The 16,508-nt window shown below is 41.4% G+C and overlaps 1 protein-coding gene across 1 annotated transcript in view; it reads left to right on the top strand.

Annotated features, from left to right (window-relative positions):
- Positions 1-1,407: 1,407 nt before the first annotated feature.
- LOC120755212 (orofacial cleft 1 candidate gene 1 protein homolog) overlaps positions 1,408-16,508 on the top strand; it is a 130,214-nt gene continuing 115,113 nt past the window's right edge. Inside the window, exon 1 of the mRNA XM_058420371.1 lies at positions 1,408-1,730. The gene's annotated coding sequence lies outside the window, so the exon portion shown is untranslated. The remainder of the gene's footprint in view (positions 1,731-16,508) is intronic.

The raw sequence follows: 16,508 nt of genomic DNA, 5'->3' as shown, positions 1-16,508 counted from the left end.
AACTAATGATACCCAGTGACTCTCACTTGGAACAAAATAATAATAATAAACAAACAAACAAACAAACAAACAGTGTCCTACACACTTGTAAGAAAATTTCACCGTGGTCTTGGTCAGGGTTCCCTGCTCTATCCCTCAGACTGTTTTTTAGAGTATTGCTGCTAGCGGACTTGGGGCTAAATGGGCTCTTAGCCAGCCCATTCTAGACAGTCCTGGAAATCTGTTTGACCTGAGCTCAACCACCAAGCTTGAGGTGTCTTTCGCTTTTATTTGCTGCCTGGTGAATCTGCCCCAGGAAGACACAGAGAGTATGTTTGTAATTGTCTTCCCAGCAAACAATGCAAGGTGTGATTATCCTCTCATGCCAGCTTTACTGTCCTATAAGTTCATTTTAATGTCCTATAAGTTCATTGCGTAGAACTATTTGTTATTTACATGGCTACAAGAAAATATACTGCAAGACCCTAAGGGTCTTGGATTCATGAGATTCATAAGGCTTCATGAGAGAATGCAGAATAAACTGTATTGAATCACAAGAGTGTGATTGCTGAGCTAACATTTGCAAAGCATCCTTTCTTAGCTAAAATGATTTTTTCTCTATATGAAATAATTTCCTATAGCACAACTATAGTATGTAAATAAACATATTTCCTAATTTGTGTTTATTAAAATGCTCCATTCACATTTATTTTATCTTTCTGCTATTAGATATTTTATTGGATGTTAATGGATGTTACTCAGTTCTTGAGGGATCTTTGACATTTTTCATCAAGTAACTTATTGAAATCTCTGAATTCTGCAGTTCCTGGTTTGTTTTGATGGTGTTCACTTGTTATTGTTCCTTTTCACTTTTTATCATGTAGAATTGTAAGTACATTAAATTAGTAATGAAAAATGAAACCACAGGGGTCCCCTGCATTCTAGGTAATGACTGATACATCTTCTCACTTGTCTGTGTTACATTATAGTGTCATAACTTTCCTTTATATCCAGTAATACTTTTCATTATTACACCATCCACAGCACAGAACTGTAGGGGTTTGTTCAGATTCTAACAATATTTTCCTTAAGTAAATCCATATCTAATAACACCATTTATTTTCTCTTTTTCTTTTTCCTGCTGTGTAGTGGAAGGTAACATGCTGATTTCTCTTAGAAAGTGCTGCTGAGGGGCTACAAGAGCTTTAGCTCCCTGCCCTAGTGTTAAGGGGATTAAATATGAATTTGACAGTAAGGAAGGGATGTATTTGAGCTGAATCCTCCCCAGGTGAGTGTGGAGGCTGCCCAAGTGACAGGCACAGTTGCCTCCCATTCATTGCAATCAGCTGCTGCAGTTACAGCAGAACCTGTGGCTACTTAGTGGCTTTTTTCCCTCCCCCCCCCTTTTCCTTTTATTTCCATTTCCTTTCCCCCTTGTGATGCTCCTGCTTGCATGGGTTGCCTTTTTCTTTTATGGCTTGCAGTGGCATTGAACTAAATTCTAGAGCAGACCTCTGTGGTGGCTTTAGGGTGCACTGATATCCTGAACAAATCCTTTTTGGAAGCAAACACGGCCCATATTATTGACTGTCTGGAGAGACTCTTGCAATAACTGAGAGGACAGGAGACCATAAACTGTGCAGAGCCTTTAAGCTCTCAGAGCTGTCCCACAGCCACGTGCTGGAATGTGTCGTGGAGGAGCACAGGGATGTTCTTCAGAGGTTGGCTTGCTGGAAATTTGAAGCCATGTGGTAAGTTTAATTTCTTATGCCAAGTGGCTTACATGGGTGTTCCTGCACAGATAGCGTGTGAAGTTCGCATGCTTCCTCCTGAAGGGAGGAACTGGTTAAATATAAAGTGTACAGACAGGAAACTTCCTGCCTTCCCCAAAGTGGAGCTGTGGAAAGGATGGATTTCCTTGAGACCTGAAAATGCATTTAGTGTCTACAGTAACTAAAATAAGTCACTAGCTTAATATATTCAATGCTGAATATTTTGGGTAATCTCCATTCCTACTTAATTGAATTTTATGTTGTGAAGTGGAAAATTCGGGAACAGCCTTCCAAGGTGTTTCCACAGCCCAGCAATGCAGATTACCCCTTCAGGGATTCCTTGTTCTCAGGGGCCTGTCTCTTGCATTTTTGGGGATAACAGGGACTCCGCCGTGCAAGTAGGAACTGTGGGCCTTAAATTCTTCGAATGTGGAAGGGACTGAAGCCAACTTCCACTCTTAGGTTGTCAGTAGGCTACTAAATAGAAGCTTTAAAACATCCAACCTTCTCGGCCCCCGTTTCCACCAGTATGAGGCTGAATGGGCCTCATCCCAGCCCTACAGCATCTTCCAGAAGCAGAGCGGCTGCTCGGGAGCAAGGATGATGTGTGCTGGGCTGAGTGGCCTTGGTCCCTGAGCAGCCAGTCAGCACAAGAAGCAAACCAGGCGCAGGTCCCCGACAGAGTTTCTTGCCTTTGTTCACTTTACATTGTCACCTTTTTTTTTTTTTTTTAATTTTTTTCCCCTTTCCCCCTCTCTCTCTGCCAGTGGCATGTTTTGCAAAGGGGCACCTAGAAGCAGAGGGCAGTTGTTTGTTGATGGCTTAAAACCTCTCTGCTTGTTGTGCACAAGGGCAAAGACCCGGCTGTAGTTTACATAAGTATCTACCATTGCTTATGGTTACGTAAAATAGGGACGAATATCTAAAGCCGGGATCTGAAGTCTCCTACACATGAATGAGTCCGTTAAGTGGGGAAAGAAAACAAGGCAGAGCCGTGCCAGATAAGGCACGGATGGCTTCACATTTTCGTTTGTGGAAGAGCTAAAAGTAAAGGCAAACAGTGAAAACACGGTATTTCTCAACCACCAGATCATTGGGGAAAGTAATAATGGAAAAAAGATTCCCTCTCCGTGTATACAGACGCCCACAGAAAAATCGACTTAACTTCGGGGAGACACTGGGCAGGGTTTTGAGGATGGTTTTAACGAAAGAGAAGGAGGAACAATTGTTTAATGGGCAGTGACTCAAAAGGGCCGAGCGCACCACATGTGCTGCAGGCAGCAGCCAGAAGGATGAGTGATGGGTTACACCTCTCAAGGCAGACTCAGCCCCAGTCCTGCCGCATGAATGAAAAAGGTTGGTTGATTATTTGAACAGGGAAAACCCCATTTGCTTCTGAAAACATCTGCACTTTTGGACTGAAGTCCACTGACTTCAGACGGCTTGGGGATCAAAACTGCCTTTCACAGAGAAAGGTCCTTGAGTTGTTGCAGCAGGTGTGGTTACGGGTTTCATCTTGGAGAAGTGGCGTCGGGGAGAGCTTGACATGAGGGGCATCTGCTCCTGGCACTGATCAGACTGAGCTGCAGGATGCGTTTTTACTGCATGCAGTTTTTTTCTCCCCCTCCCACAGAGAGGGGTTGCAGGCATAGCCAGCGATTGTGGTGCAAAACCTTCACGGCAAAATGCTGTCCTTGCTCCATGTGGTGTGTCCGTGCCTGACTGTGCTCTGCCACCTGGGTAGTGGCTCCCTGTGTGCTTAGGGGTGACTCTTGTGTGTTTGTAGATGGACAAAATACTGCTGTCGGTGCGCTTGCTTGGAGAGAATGAGCACCTGAGTCTTGCGTAGAGAGGAGGAGCTGTGATCTCAAATAATTCGTTTATGGAAATGAATGTAGGATGTGCCGGTGACTTCTTCCAGTACTGGGTAGCAATGGATTAGAGTTGGGCTTCCCCAGTGCTGGCAATAGATAGGACCATGTAACAGGAACGACCACTACATCTTTTCTCACAGATCTCCTCCCTGACCATCTGCTTTTGCTCCCGACCCCCACTTACACCTCCTTGAGTTACCATTTTATGCAGAACTCCGCCCAAAACACTTCTCTTTCTGTACCGTCCCTGAGGAGCTTCACCTCCCAATGCTATGAGAACGACAGGATTTCTCCTTTTGCTGTGAGGGCCAGAAACCATCCAGATTATTAAACTTTCCAATACTGCTCTCTGCTAGCATTTATACACAGTGGAATTCCTTATTACAGATGAGGATTTTAATTCTGAGCTTAGCTTGATAGAATGTAATTTAAAGCCATTAAGGATGGCTTAGCCTTCAAAGCGAACTCAAGATTGTTTAATTAGTCATGCAAGCCACTGAACACTACCCATAACACAAAACAGCTAAAGTATTTATTAGTTTTAGAGCTAAGCTAAGCCTTGCTTGTTCTGCATTTTCAATAAAGTGCAGCAAGTGTTAAGCACATCTTGCTTTTTCCTAATCTTCCAATGCTCAGTAAATTTTATTTTTGAATAAAATCATGGCCCAAGCGTTGCAAGATGTAGACTGAAAACCAAATTGAATCAGTTCTTGTGAGCTTTAGAGGAAATAGAGGCAGTAATGGTGCTTGGGTTTTTTTGTTTTTTTTTTTTTTTTTCTTTTTTTTTTTTTTTTGGTAACTATCTTCGAAACAAATGCAAGCCAGTTCAGACTTTGCCTTTTTTCCCCATTTCCTAAACTTTCTGAAACAAGATGTGCTAAGAAACAAAGTTCCAGTAAGTAGCTCTGTAGAAATTGCAAAATGCAGCAAGGAAGTTGTGAGCAAATTTTTGTGGAACAGAAATGGTTTCCTTTTAGAAGGTGCTGGCAGAGGCAACACCAGAATTTCAGGATTTTAATTGGAATGATTTCTGGTTGGATCAGTAGAGAGATGGTTTGGTGTTGTGGAATTTCTTTAGTGCTTGTTTGTATTATTTGGATCAGAAGTGCAGCTTAGTTAACCCCAGCTGATAGCAGCTACATCCCAGCCCACTGACTTGTGGGTCTGGGATACCAACAGATTTGTGCATTAAGAAGGGTTTGTGTGGGGATTGATGTGGGGTTTCAGTATCCATGGTGGGGTACTGTCTGGGGAGTTGTCTGGACAAAGTTGGATTTAGTCATTGTACATCTGTTTCAGCTGTAAAACACTTGTCTTGCTGCCATAGTGTGCTTCTGCACTTGTGATTTTTTGACAGAAATCTCTCCTTCCAGTTCAAGGGAAATCTTAGCAGTAGTGGGGACAAAGTCTCATGGACACGACCTCTATTCTGGGCTGTCTCAAATTAACTGGTGGGATCAAAGTGTTGCCATAATACTTTCCTAATATTCCGTAACTTGTAGGAAAAAGGTAAGAAAGGGGATTCCTCATCTTACTAACTCCTTTTGATTCTTTTAAATGCCTTTGATACTTTCTTGGTCCCAGCAGTCAGGTTTTTACAGATGAATTGTTTTCCTGATTCTGTAGAAGCGGACGCTAAATTGTGTTTCCACCAGCAGGAAAGGCATTACTTTCCTCCATGAAAATCAAGCCAAAATTAACAAATGTACCCTGAAAAATTAGCTGCATCATAGAGAGTAGATTTATGTGGCTACTGTTTGGAAGCAGGATTTTTGATTTTATGACTTTTTTCAGGATAGTCATAATATGGAACCATTAGACAACTGTTGTGGTATTTGTTCCGTGCTTTCCTAAATGTCTTACTGAAATTCCTCTTCCCTCTATAAGTAGAAGAATTTCTTATTGGTCCGTGGAAAGAGGGCGTATAAAAGTGTTTTTGTAGAAGAAACTAATACTGTATAAAGAACAATTCTCCAATGGGAAGAAACAAGTGCAGCCTTAAGCTGTACATTTTTTTCTGAAACGGTGTGTTTGTGACACTCATGTAAAATATACAGACAAGGTAATTGGCTCACTGGGCTGCTTGTACTGCTTTATTCTGGTCCTGATTTGGGCACTGCCAAAAGCTCATTGTTGTTCCTGGCTTTAGGGGTATGCAGGGTGTTACTGCACTGCTTTGGGGAATTTTAGAGCCTTTGGGTTGTAAAGTAATCCCTGGTTAAAGTAAGACCTGGCAGACAAAGTTCCCTGAGGCTCTGGCAACCCAAAACACCTGCCCATGGAGCATCCTGCCCCAGAAAAGAGGGGGCCTAAAACCATAACTGTGACTGGGCGGAGTTTGCTCAAACTTGTAACTTCTTATGGAAATGGCCAGATCTGATGAGGTGGCATTTTCCAACACAGGTGTTCAGAAAATCTACAGGTGTCTCTGCCTTGGAAAGGTATCTGCACAAAACCAAAACAAAGGAGGCAGTTTGGTGTCTTTTGATAAGACACTTCTACATAAGAACAAAATTTTATGACTCTATTGCTTGTTGATTTCCTGTCCTGTGAAAAGTTAGTTTCTGTGGTGAATGGGAGAAACTCTTACCCATTATCAGTCTTTAAGTTACTCTGCCCTAAGGCTTTGGTAATTTAACTTCATCCCCTTTCAAAGTTGTTTTTTTTTTTCCTTCTTTTTTTTTTTAAACTTGAAACTTAAGGTGGGGGGGGGGGGAAAAACCCCAAACCTTTCAAAATCTGCCCCCACTCCCTCAGGTGATGCTCTTCTGAAATGCAAATACTCAATTATGCAAAGATAAGAACATGAGAAACTTTGGAAAGCAAAAAAAGGTTACCTTGATTAATGACTAAAGCTGTGTTAATACTGGATTTTTAGTCGCCTAGCCAAGCCAAAGAAGCATTGGGGGAAGGGAAATAATCCAATCCAACTGGAAGTAGCACTTGCATAAAGCCAGAAGTTACATCAGGGACAAAAGAGAAATGCAGGTGGCTGGGAAGCTTCCTCATATTTAGTCCTTTCTCCTGGTTTCTTTCCATCTTTCTTGTGGCAAGAAGGATTCAGTCATAACAGATGCACACAAGGACGCGGAGAAACTGCTTTCTGGATAGGGAAATCCTGCCAGGAAATGTGGAGACTTCTCTTCCTCTAGGAGCTGCAGCCAGTTTCTCTACCAAGTACCCTACACCATGTTAGGCTGAGCTGTGCCTGTGTTGTTCCAGACAAGGCATGTTGCAACCAGCATTTTGCCTAGTGAAGGTGCTAAAAGGAAATATTTTGGAAGGTGCTATTTAGGACACAAAAGAAGCGAGGAAGAACTAACATGGTCTCAGTAATTTTGGCTCTTCTGTGCAATCCACCACACTTTAAAAAGATACATGTGTAGGCATGCCCCAGGTTATCCTCTTGTACAGAAACATGTATGTGTAAAAAATTCAATGTGACCAGCTTGACCACTTTTGACTGCCTCTAAGGCTATAGAGTTACTCTAACCACTTACTTTTAAGCTTTTTTTTTTCCCTAATCAGTTTTTTTTCTTTAATTTTAAGTAGCATGATCTAAATTCTGTTATTGACTAGACTCTGGAATGAAACATATTTTTCAGTATAAAGGTGTTAGATAAGGTAGGTATGATGGCTGCAGCCATGAAAACAGTAATTTCTTTAGAGGAAGTTTGGCTATAGAATTTTTATAGTCTAACACAAGCGATGCTGGTATGAGATACTTGTGGAGTTTGGTATTTGGGCTGATACCACCTATCAGATTCAGGTCTGAGCAGATCAGGTGTGTAGTACAGTGCTGGGACATTAAGGCTGAAGAAGTTTCCTTCCAGGACTACAAAAGAATTTCTCTGCTACAGGTGCTAAGTGCCTCCTCCCTCCCTAACTGTGCTCTATGTATGATTTTACTGTCTGCTGCATTTCTTGTCCTTGCTCATCCTTCTATCATTCAATGCTACTTTTCATACTTTTTTCCTTTGATTATACTGCAAGGTGTATTAGCAACTCCTTTTATTTGTCTCTGTATTATAACTATTGTCCTGAGGATTTTGTGTTTTGGTGTAGTTTGTCCCACACGAGTTAGGCTTTGTTTGCTAGATGTCACTTGTGAAGGAGATTAAATTGTCTGGCTTTTTATGGCAAACTGTTTATTAACTAATTATGAGCACAGTGTTTTCTAATTAAAAGAATCATTTTAATTAAAGTGGACATAAGATTTTCTAAGCTTTAGAAAACTGCATCCGTTATCCTTACATAAAGTCATCTGTACTAAGGGGGCCTGGGTTAAGGATACCTTGCTTGTGTCCAGTTCAGCCACTGAAGCCTAACAACTTTCAATTTATCACATGAACAGTCCAAAATGCCATCTGCATCCCTTGATGTGTGCCTGTTGCAGACCCCGCCATCCTGCAGTCTACTCTTTGTTCTGTGGGATCCCTATCACCAGCTTTTGCAGGTTGGAAATCCCTTGAGAGAAAATTGCCCCATGTCAGAGTTTTAATTGATTTTTAAATCAGTCTCTTGATGTGCGCAAGCTAACCACTTCTCCAGGCAAAGAACCTGATGCTTATCACTTGCTCAATTATCTATCAGTGAGACTACACTTGGTTAAGTGAAGTTGATTTTGATTCTTAGGCCTAGAGAAACAAAGATAATTATACCTTGTAGCAGCCTGTTGATCATAATGCTCAGAGACTCGTCTACTTTCAAAAATCTGTTCTGGACTGTAATTTCCTCCAGATGCTGCAGCAACAGAGACCAAGGCGTTGAATCTGTCTGAAAGTGCTGAAGAGCACAGAGCTTTACAAATAATACTGATGTGTCTTCATCCCCAAGTAATTGACAAGGGAGCTGAAGTGCCAAAGGGCTATTTAAATATTTTGGGATGTTTAATAACTAATCTTATTGTTCTGTGAATGGTTTTCTAGGTGTTTTGAGAGTTTTTAAAATTGTTGCTCTCCAAGCCTAGAGGTGATTGTGTTGGAAGGGTCTTGGCTGAGCCCTGCGATCATCTGCTCTCAATATTTCCCTGCCTCTTCCAAAAGCTGACACCTCCTCACCTGCCCTTGAATCCTGCGTGGAGGACCCCAATGGGCTCCATGAAATGCGGTTTAGTTTTATTTGTGTTTGAGCACTTGGTGCGCTCAGGTGCCTGGGACAGCTGTGGGTGAGGAGCTGCCTTCCAGCAGGAAGAGCTTGAAGCCTGCTATTTGTCCTAGCATGAATAATAATAATAATAAACTTAAATAATAGATAGGTGTCAACATTTTTTTATAAGCCAAGGTGCAGTTGTCTGATGTGATTTCATATAAAGAGCACTCACAAAACATTCAGTAGGGGAGACTAATGGACTTTTATTGCTCTGCAAGGAGGGAACATAAAATCACAGAAGAGAAGTTTTGAAATGCTTAAAAATAATTGAACTAAGGTGAAGTTCAGCATTTACTGAGCTTCAGGCTGAAAAAACAAAAGCCCCCCAACCCTGCGATGTCTTTTGAGTTTTCTGTGAATTCAGAATAGTGCAGTAACTCTGGAAGTATCTTTCAGTGGCAACAGAAAATGAAATTAAAATGTTATATGGAGGGAACTTTTCTCATCAGAGCAATGGGAGTGAAGTTTAGAATCAAGTAAATGCTTTCATCTCTTCAAGTAATTTGAATAATGTATAGCCCCCTGAATTAATAGGCTGGAAGTCAATCAAAATATTCTGTTAGCTTTATAAACCTTAGAAAGCCATGGCTTGGGTGTGTAAAGAATGTCAGCAGAACTTGAGTGGCATTTAGCACTAGGCAATTAATTTGGAAATGGGTATTTAAAGGGCAGTAAATTTACTGCGTGCAACACAGTTCGCTTTCCTGAAGCAGGTTTGTCCTTAGGAAGAGTTGTAAAACTGAAGTAGTGAGTAGTAGTAGTACTGCTTGGGCCTCCCCTGTGATGCCATTTGGGATCTGCCTGTATTTTTATGGTAATGTCTGCTGGTTAAGACATTCTTCCCTTTGATCACTTGCTGAGGTGCAGCAGCAGTTTAATAGAGATGTAGAGTTTACATGTCATTTCACAAACACCAAGACTCCTGGAGATACGTGGCGCTATTTGGACTCCCAAAGTGATTGGTTATTAACTGTAATTATTTAAGGAATGCAGTGGTAGTCACCTGAAAGTCCTGAAATGGAGGTTGATCAACAATATTGTGATAGTGGACAAGAAAGTGAACGCAGTTTAAGATTGGCGAGCTGAAGATCTCGTAGATATCGGGCCACTGAAATTCAGCTCGTTTGCTTATCTCTTGCAATAAGATTTTAATTTTCTGATGCCCTTTTGTCAGGTCTGATAATATCTTGGAAAAAGGACTCAGATGTGGCCTGACTGGTAAAGCAGTGCTATTGATTTCTTCTCTCATACACTAGGGTATGTTTCTGGCAACCTGAGGAGCTTGAGTAACTTTCAGTATCAGAATAACTTTTGGTTCTCTGGTAAACTTTTTTAATATCATGCACTTATATTAATAAAACATCTACAGAACATGATTTTTTTTTTTTTTTTTTTTTTTCCAGGAGGAATTTTAGGTAGCAATGAATGTTAACTTACTGAGTGTTAGCCCACAAAACTGTTTATAGGTTAACTGCTTGGTCACTAAGTCCTTATCAAAGCGTTATCTTCTGGATTCCAACAGTAGCAACAAGAGAATTTCAGGCTCCTTGTAAGCAAGTTGCATGTAGTGATTTCTCAAGCAAGTAAGAAAATAAATTTCTTTTGAAGCTGTGTTCAAAATGGACCTTAGTCTGAAATGCCAGGGAAGACCTCAGTGAACTGGATGCCTCTTGAAGAAATATCCAGGCACTGTGAATACAACAGAGTAACTCTCTAAATGTCAGCTAGGTGGGAGGAAAATCCATTTTGCTGTATTCACCAGAATGGTGGTAGCCAAGCTGGAAAAGATCTGTCTTCTAGCATGCAGTTCTTTTTCCATAGTGAAAGGAAACAAAATGCATGCATGGGATACCTAGTTGCGTGACAATACATCATACTCTGAGACGTGCCCTCTCATTTGAGAGGTCTCATTTTTGCCTCCTTATGGCCCGTAAAAAACATTACACTGAAATTTACCAATAGAGTTATCAAGGTCTAATTTGGTTTTTTTTTTTTTTTTTTTTTTTTTTTTTTTTTTTTTTAAATAGAGTTCTTGCATTTTGGGGGACTGTATGGAGCAAAACACGATTGAATCGACTTCATGCAATGGACTGGCTTGAAAAACAAATTAATTGGATTCTTTAAAAAAACACTGTTACACTTTGGCTGGGGCTGCATTGACGCACGTTGTAAACTCAGCAGCACCTCTGAACAAAGCGCAGAAGTAAATGTTTTCTTCGCTCTAACAATCATTGAGGCCATCTTTGGTTGTCACATTCCCTGTTCATATATTATTTTTATGCTCCCAGCATACAGAAACAGCAGCTATGGGAAATTTTTATTTTGCATTTGACAAGTTTTGTTTTGTTATTTTTCAACTTGCCTTTTTCCCTCTTGCTGTGAGGAATTATGTCTGGGGCTTAGAAACTATAACTGTCGTTTGGATACATTTAGAATTTCAACTTTATCTCTGGAACTTCTGTATTGCTGTCATTTTATTGTTTAGGTATTGGTTCTACTTCAGTTTAAATCCCTTACTTGGGGGCTTTTCAGCTTGTATAGTTTCTAACCAAATTTTAGATGAGAATACATTTTTTTTAATTGATATTACAAAATGGTTTACTTGCTCCAGGAGAAGCAATTTAAGGAAAAAAAAAAGGTTGTTATTAAAACCAAAAATTAACTAAACTTGGCAGTTGCTTGCTTCTTTCTTCCAAAGCACCTGAAATTAGGGCTTAAAAATTAATGTTGAAAATTAATCACTTGATATACACCATATGCTTTGCTATCTTTCCAGTCAGTTGTATTGTATCAGCTTTTTTCTACCTCAGAACTGGGCTGTGATTCAAACTGCATTATAACACAGGAAAAATGCAGGGGACACAGCTGTTTCATCTAGTTTTGGTTATTTATTACACTGGAATTTGTTCAGACCTTATCTAAGGCACCGTGATTAGACCTTAGCAGCAGAACTTTTGAATTGCTGCATTCATGGCAGCACAGAAATGACTATGGAAAATGGGGGAAAGAGCAGGACTCTGGAGATATTCCCTTCTGCTACAGGTTGCATCGCTGACTAGTGTGGAGAAGACAGGAAAACAATGTAAAAATAAAGAGCAATATTAAAGGGTGCATTTATGTGCTATACATGTTTAATATAAGGATTAACACAGCTGGACCAATATGCTTCCAAGCAGAACATTTGCACTTAGACTGATAGTGCTACCTATGTCTTGGTCACTGTAGCACTTACTACAAACGTACTCGCAGTTTTATTTATTTTTTCCTCTGCAGCTCCATGCAAGGCTTAAAGCAGTGTGAAAATCAAGCCAAGCTTTTTGTAAAGACTGGGAAGGTGCTCTCCAGGCCGCAGGTGGGCCTGATATGTTGCAGCAGGCAGAGGGAGGAGGAAGGGGTTGGCCAGCTCCTGTGCTGCGTAGGTGCTCCTTGAGCATGTACTTACGTAACCTTCCCCAAAAATCAGGCCCCAACAGCTCCAGAGAAACCTGGCTCGTTGGACTGCACGTATGCCACCTGAATTCAGGGGAGCCATTACCTGCAATCTGGCACCTCTTGCAGGGCGATTATGTGAGCGATGGTAAAAGGCAGGCGGCGGGTGAGGGTGGTGTCTCTGCCGGGGCTGCTCCTGGATCCCAGTGACCTGGGATGAAGCTGCACATGGTGGAAGGGGTGCATGGTCCCCTCCAGCCTTACAGAAGCCTTTTATTCCTGGGAAGAAAAAAACTAAACTGCCTTGGGGCCAGGCACCTTGCTCTCTTGACTTCAGTGAGGATTACATGCCTTACCTGCTCAGGTGCTTTGAAAGAAACATCTGACATTTCTGAATGTCTAACCAGCTTGGAAAATCCTGATCTCCCTCTTTTAATCTTTAGCTTCTCAGCATTCCAACGGTCTGGAAATTCAGAAATTGTTCTGAATATACTCCAGGCTTGCTAAACACGTAGGGACTCTTCTTGTGCTGGCTGTACATGTGTCCTTACAGAGTGATGGCACAGCCCTTTATCATAAACCATAAACACAAATAGTTTCTGTAAGAGCCCTGCATATCTTCTGCAGTTCCCATCTCTTCCACAAGCTGTAGAAAAGGCATCAATGTAAATGAATGGTATCACCTCAATCCCATCAGCTTTAAGATGGCCCCTGGGGCTGCGATCTCCATTTTGCAATGGCTTTTACTTGCTCTTAGAGAGCTTCTAACTCCTGAACTACCCATCCTTCTGCTTTTCTCATCTTACTTGTTCACCTTTGGCCTACTATTTTTAATACCATCTTCCAAGAATTTACTTGGTAAAAGTAAAATTATTTAAGTAATTTTCAGTGGTGTATTTGATCACAATTGGCTTCCTGGTTGCCTCTTCTTGATTTCAACTCATGTGAGCCATGAATAGAATTTTCCTGAAATAGGGTGGACTTTGCTTGATGTTTATACTGAACTGCTTTTCATTCACTTGAATGTCACTCCTCATTTGCTTTTTATTCAGAGATATAACTTCCATGTATTACAGAACTGAGAACTGTTAATTGCATTTAGAAGGAAAACAAAATTTTCAGTCTTTATGTAAAAAAACCCCCCTATTTAATCCTACATAGTAAACCCCAAATCATACCAAAAAATCCACAACCCTGAAGAGCAACTTTTCTGTGAAAAGTCTTGTGCTGAATTTTTTAAATTGAGAATTTTGACCCAAGGTAGACATATTTGCTTCTTCTTTAAAGACAATCTCCCTGCCCCCCAAGTAATTACTGGAGATCTCTCTGGAAATTTTACCCAAAATGAGCTTTTATTGTTAGAGTCCTGCCATTGCTTGCTGTAGGTTTCGCTCTTCATCTCTGGTGAAGTTTGGTCAGTTGCTCAACTCAATTTGCTCAGCTGGAGAGAACTGCTGCTTTGAGTGCCTTCTCACTCCCTGCTCTTTTACCATTCTGATATTTATTAGCCGTTTTCCTTATACCTTGTACTGTGGCCGCATCTATGTAAATCCCTCAGCAGCCTGGTCTTGCTAATGTTTCACATCAGGAGATTATACAGGCTCACATGCTGTGTGCTGTAGGGGAGGGGTAGGCAAACCCATGTACATGTTATTGGGGACTTTTTTTTCCCTCTGCTGTAGTTACAGCTTTCCATTTTCTTTTAAAAGTCTCAAAGCACCCGCTACTCTTGCAGGAGGCTACTGTTTCCACTCCCGTTTGAGTTTAGAAGACTTATAAAAACAAATTCTCTACGAAGCGTAAAAATTATCTGATTTTTTTTCCTGTTGACATCGATAACTGGAGAGAAAACAAAATCTCATGGAAACATTGCTATTAAAAGTTAGGGAGGAGGGTTTCCCCTGATGTTTAAATGAGCCACTATAGCAGCCAGAGGACTGTAAAAGTGTAAGGTTGGATGTAAGCAAAGTTAAATGAAGATGCACCAGAAGGTAGATTTTTGTGCTGGCAAAATGCCTGGAACTTTTGAGGGATATTGAGAAATAGCCTAAGGCCCCAAACCTTGTGGCTTTCAAGGTTTGCTTCTCTCTGCCTTGTACCATTTGTTTGTCTTTAGTTTTTTAAGAAAGTCTTTCAAGTAAAGTTGTGACTTGAGACTAGTACTTCTGGGAAGGTTAACTCAGCCACGAGGTTTGTTTGTTCAGCTTGGGTTGGCTTGCCAGCATGGGTGCTTTGTTTTATTTTTATTTTCTTTTTCCTCTTGGTGAAGCTATGCTATATCTTTGTTTAGTCATCCTTACCATGTATATATGGATGCATTTTTCCTTTCTTCTGTGCTTCCCAGCCTAAAGCAGGCTTTTAGATTCACGTGCTTGCAAAAAAACCTGGGTGGTGTTGCACTGTGGATGGCGGAGGGTAGGATTTTTTTTTTTTTTTTTTTTTTTTTTTTTTTTCTTCCCCTGTCTTGTCTGGACTTGAAATGTGGGGTGGGAAGAGAGGTGGCTGACCTGGCTGCTGGCTTGCACAGGGGCTTTACTGCCATGTGACCTGGTTCAGTGATGCCAATAGAGATACTGCAGCCGGCACGCTTGGTGCTTGTGTAACTCTGGCTGCTGTGGCTTGTGGAGGCCTAAAAGGAACTTCAGGAGCTTGGGTAGCCTTGGTATAGGGCAGAATGTGTTGGAAAGGTGTTTTCAGCAATTTAAGACCTGGGTTATTGTTTGGGTGTTTTTTAATTTTTTTTCTTAATTAGGTTCTCGAGGGTGATTAAGGTTCAGGTTTGGGGAGGACAGTGGAGAGCAGTGCAGCGTGCATTAATATGCCTTTTCTGCATGTGTGAAAATACCCTTTTGTACAAAGGGTTGCTGCTTGTTTCCCACATTTGTGGGGAAAAAAGGTGTGAAATTTGGAGCATGTTCCAGGAAAAAACAGTTGGCTCTTTTTACCTCAGGGTAATGGAAGGCTGGCCCCTTGCCATGCTTTGGACCCTTTATTCCCGTTTGCAGAGCGAAGCCAATGCTCCAAGAGAAGGAGGGTGTGAGGGCTAGAGGAAGAACCAGCACGAAAGGCAGGGCAGGCAGCTGCACAACAAGGAGCTGGGTACAGGAGCGTGACCTGGCAGGGGCTGCACGCCGAGCTGAGCTGCTGGGCAGCCAGGAGTGCTCCTCGAAGCTCCTGCGCTGCCGTGCTGGGTGTTGCAGGAGTTTTGAAAGAGGCAGGTTTGGGCATGCATGGAAGCTTCTTCCACCTTTTATGATCGGCGCAGCCTGCAAGGAGAAGCTGTCATTTTTTCCCAGGGCGTGTAGAACCAGTTTTGCTGGTCCAGCGCATGCTGCAGCGGAGGAGCCGAGGCCTGTGGTGAAAGGGGCTGTGATGGATGTGCCTGTTGGTGCTCCTGATCTGTGGCAAGGGTACGGACGTGGAGCTGGCAGCCTGCACTGACTGTCCTGGCCATCTGCAGAAACAACTGTTTTTCTCAGAGGACCATCACCATGCGGTGTTGCAGGGCTATCAGCCTTGTTTCAGGTGGTAGTCATGGAGATGTTAGCCAAATATGTCTTCTTGTAGGAAGACTTTTGATTTCACTTTTATTTTTCATCCATTTATGTGGTCAAATTTGGTACTTCTAATGTTCCCTGCTTCTCCAGCAAATTTCTCAGGGTGGTATTGCCAACTTTGCCAACTTTCTGGATTTTTATTGTGTCCTGGGGCATTTAGTGCATAGTTTGTTTTTTTTTTTTTTTAATGAATTTTTCTTTTTTTCTCTGTGACTTTCAAGGTGCTGGCATCTTCTGAATTTGGGAATTTTGAATTACACAAGATACAGCTCTAATTCTGGTGATGAATCGCTTAAATTTACCAGTGGGGGAAAAAAAAAAAGTTATAAATAAATTTCATTTTCCACTCTTGCTTCTCCTATATCTTTTCCTTGAATGAGTGACTTGTAATTACTTAAAATAATTGGCATTGGAAGTGCTGCAGTAGTCACTACAAAAGCCACTTTCAAAATAATTACACCAGAAACCAGTTAAGTTGTGTAATCTCCTCCTCACTGTGACATTGTGTGGGCAATGTTGGTGGATTCTCTGGGCTGTGCTTCTGGGGACATTTCCTTTGTGATGGTTCTGTGCATGCCAGTGCACAAAGGAAACCTGCACAGGATTCTGTCCTGCAAATTAAGGCTCCCTTGAAAATGAGCATGGAACTACTTAGGGCCTTGCTCTTTGTAAACCTTTGCTTGCAAACGATATTCACTTAGCCAGTCTTCCTCAAAAAAAAAAAAAAAAAAAAGGTTTTGAAAGCT

The sequence above is a fragment of the Hirundo rustica genome, chromosome 1 (genome assembly GCF_015227805.2).
Source record: "Hirundo rustica isolate bHirRus1 chromosome 1, bHirRus1.pri.v3, whole genome shotgun sequence".
NCBI classification, from domain to species: Eukaryota; Metazoa; Chordata; class Aves; order Passeriformes; family Hirundinidae; genus Hirundo; species Hirundo rustica.
The sequence above is the reverse complement of the archived record's forward strand: the minus strand, read 5'-3'. Positions and strand labels throughout refer to the sequence as shown.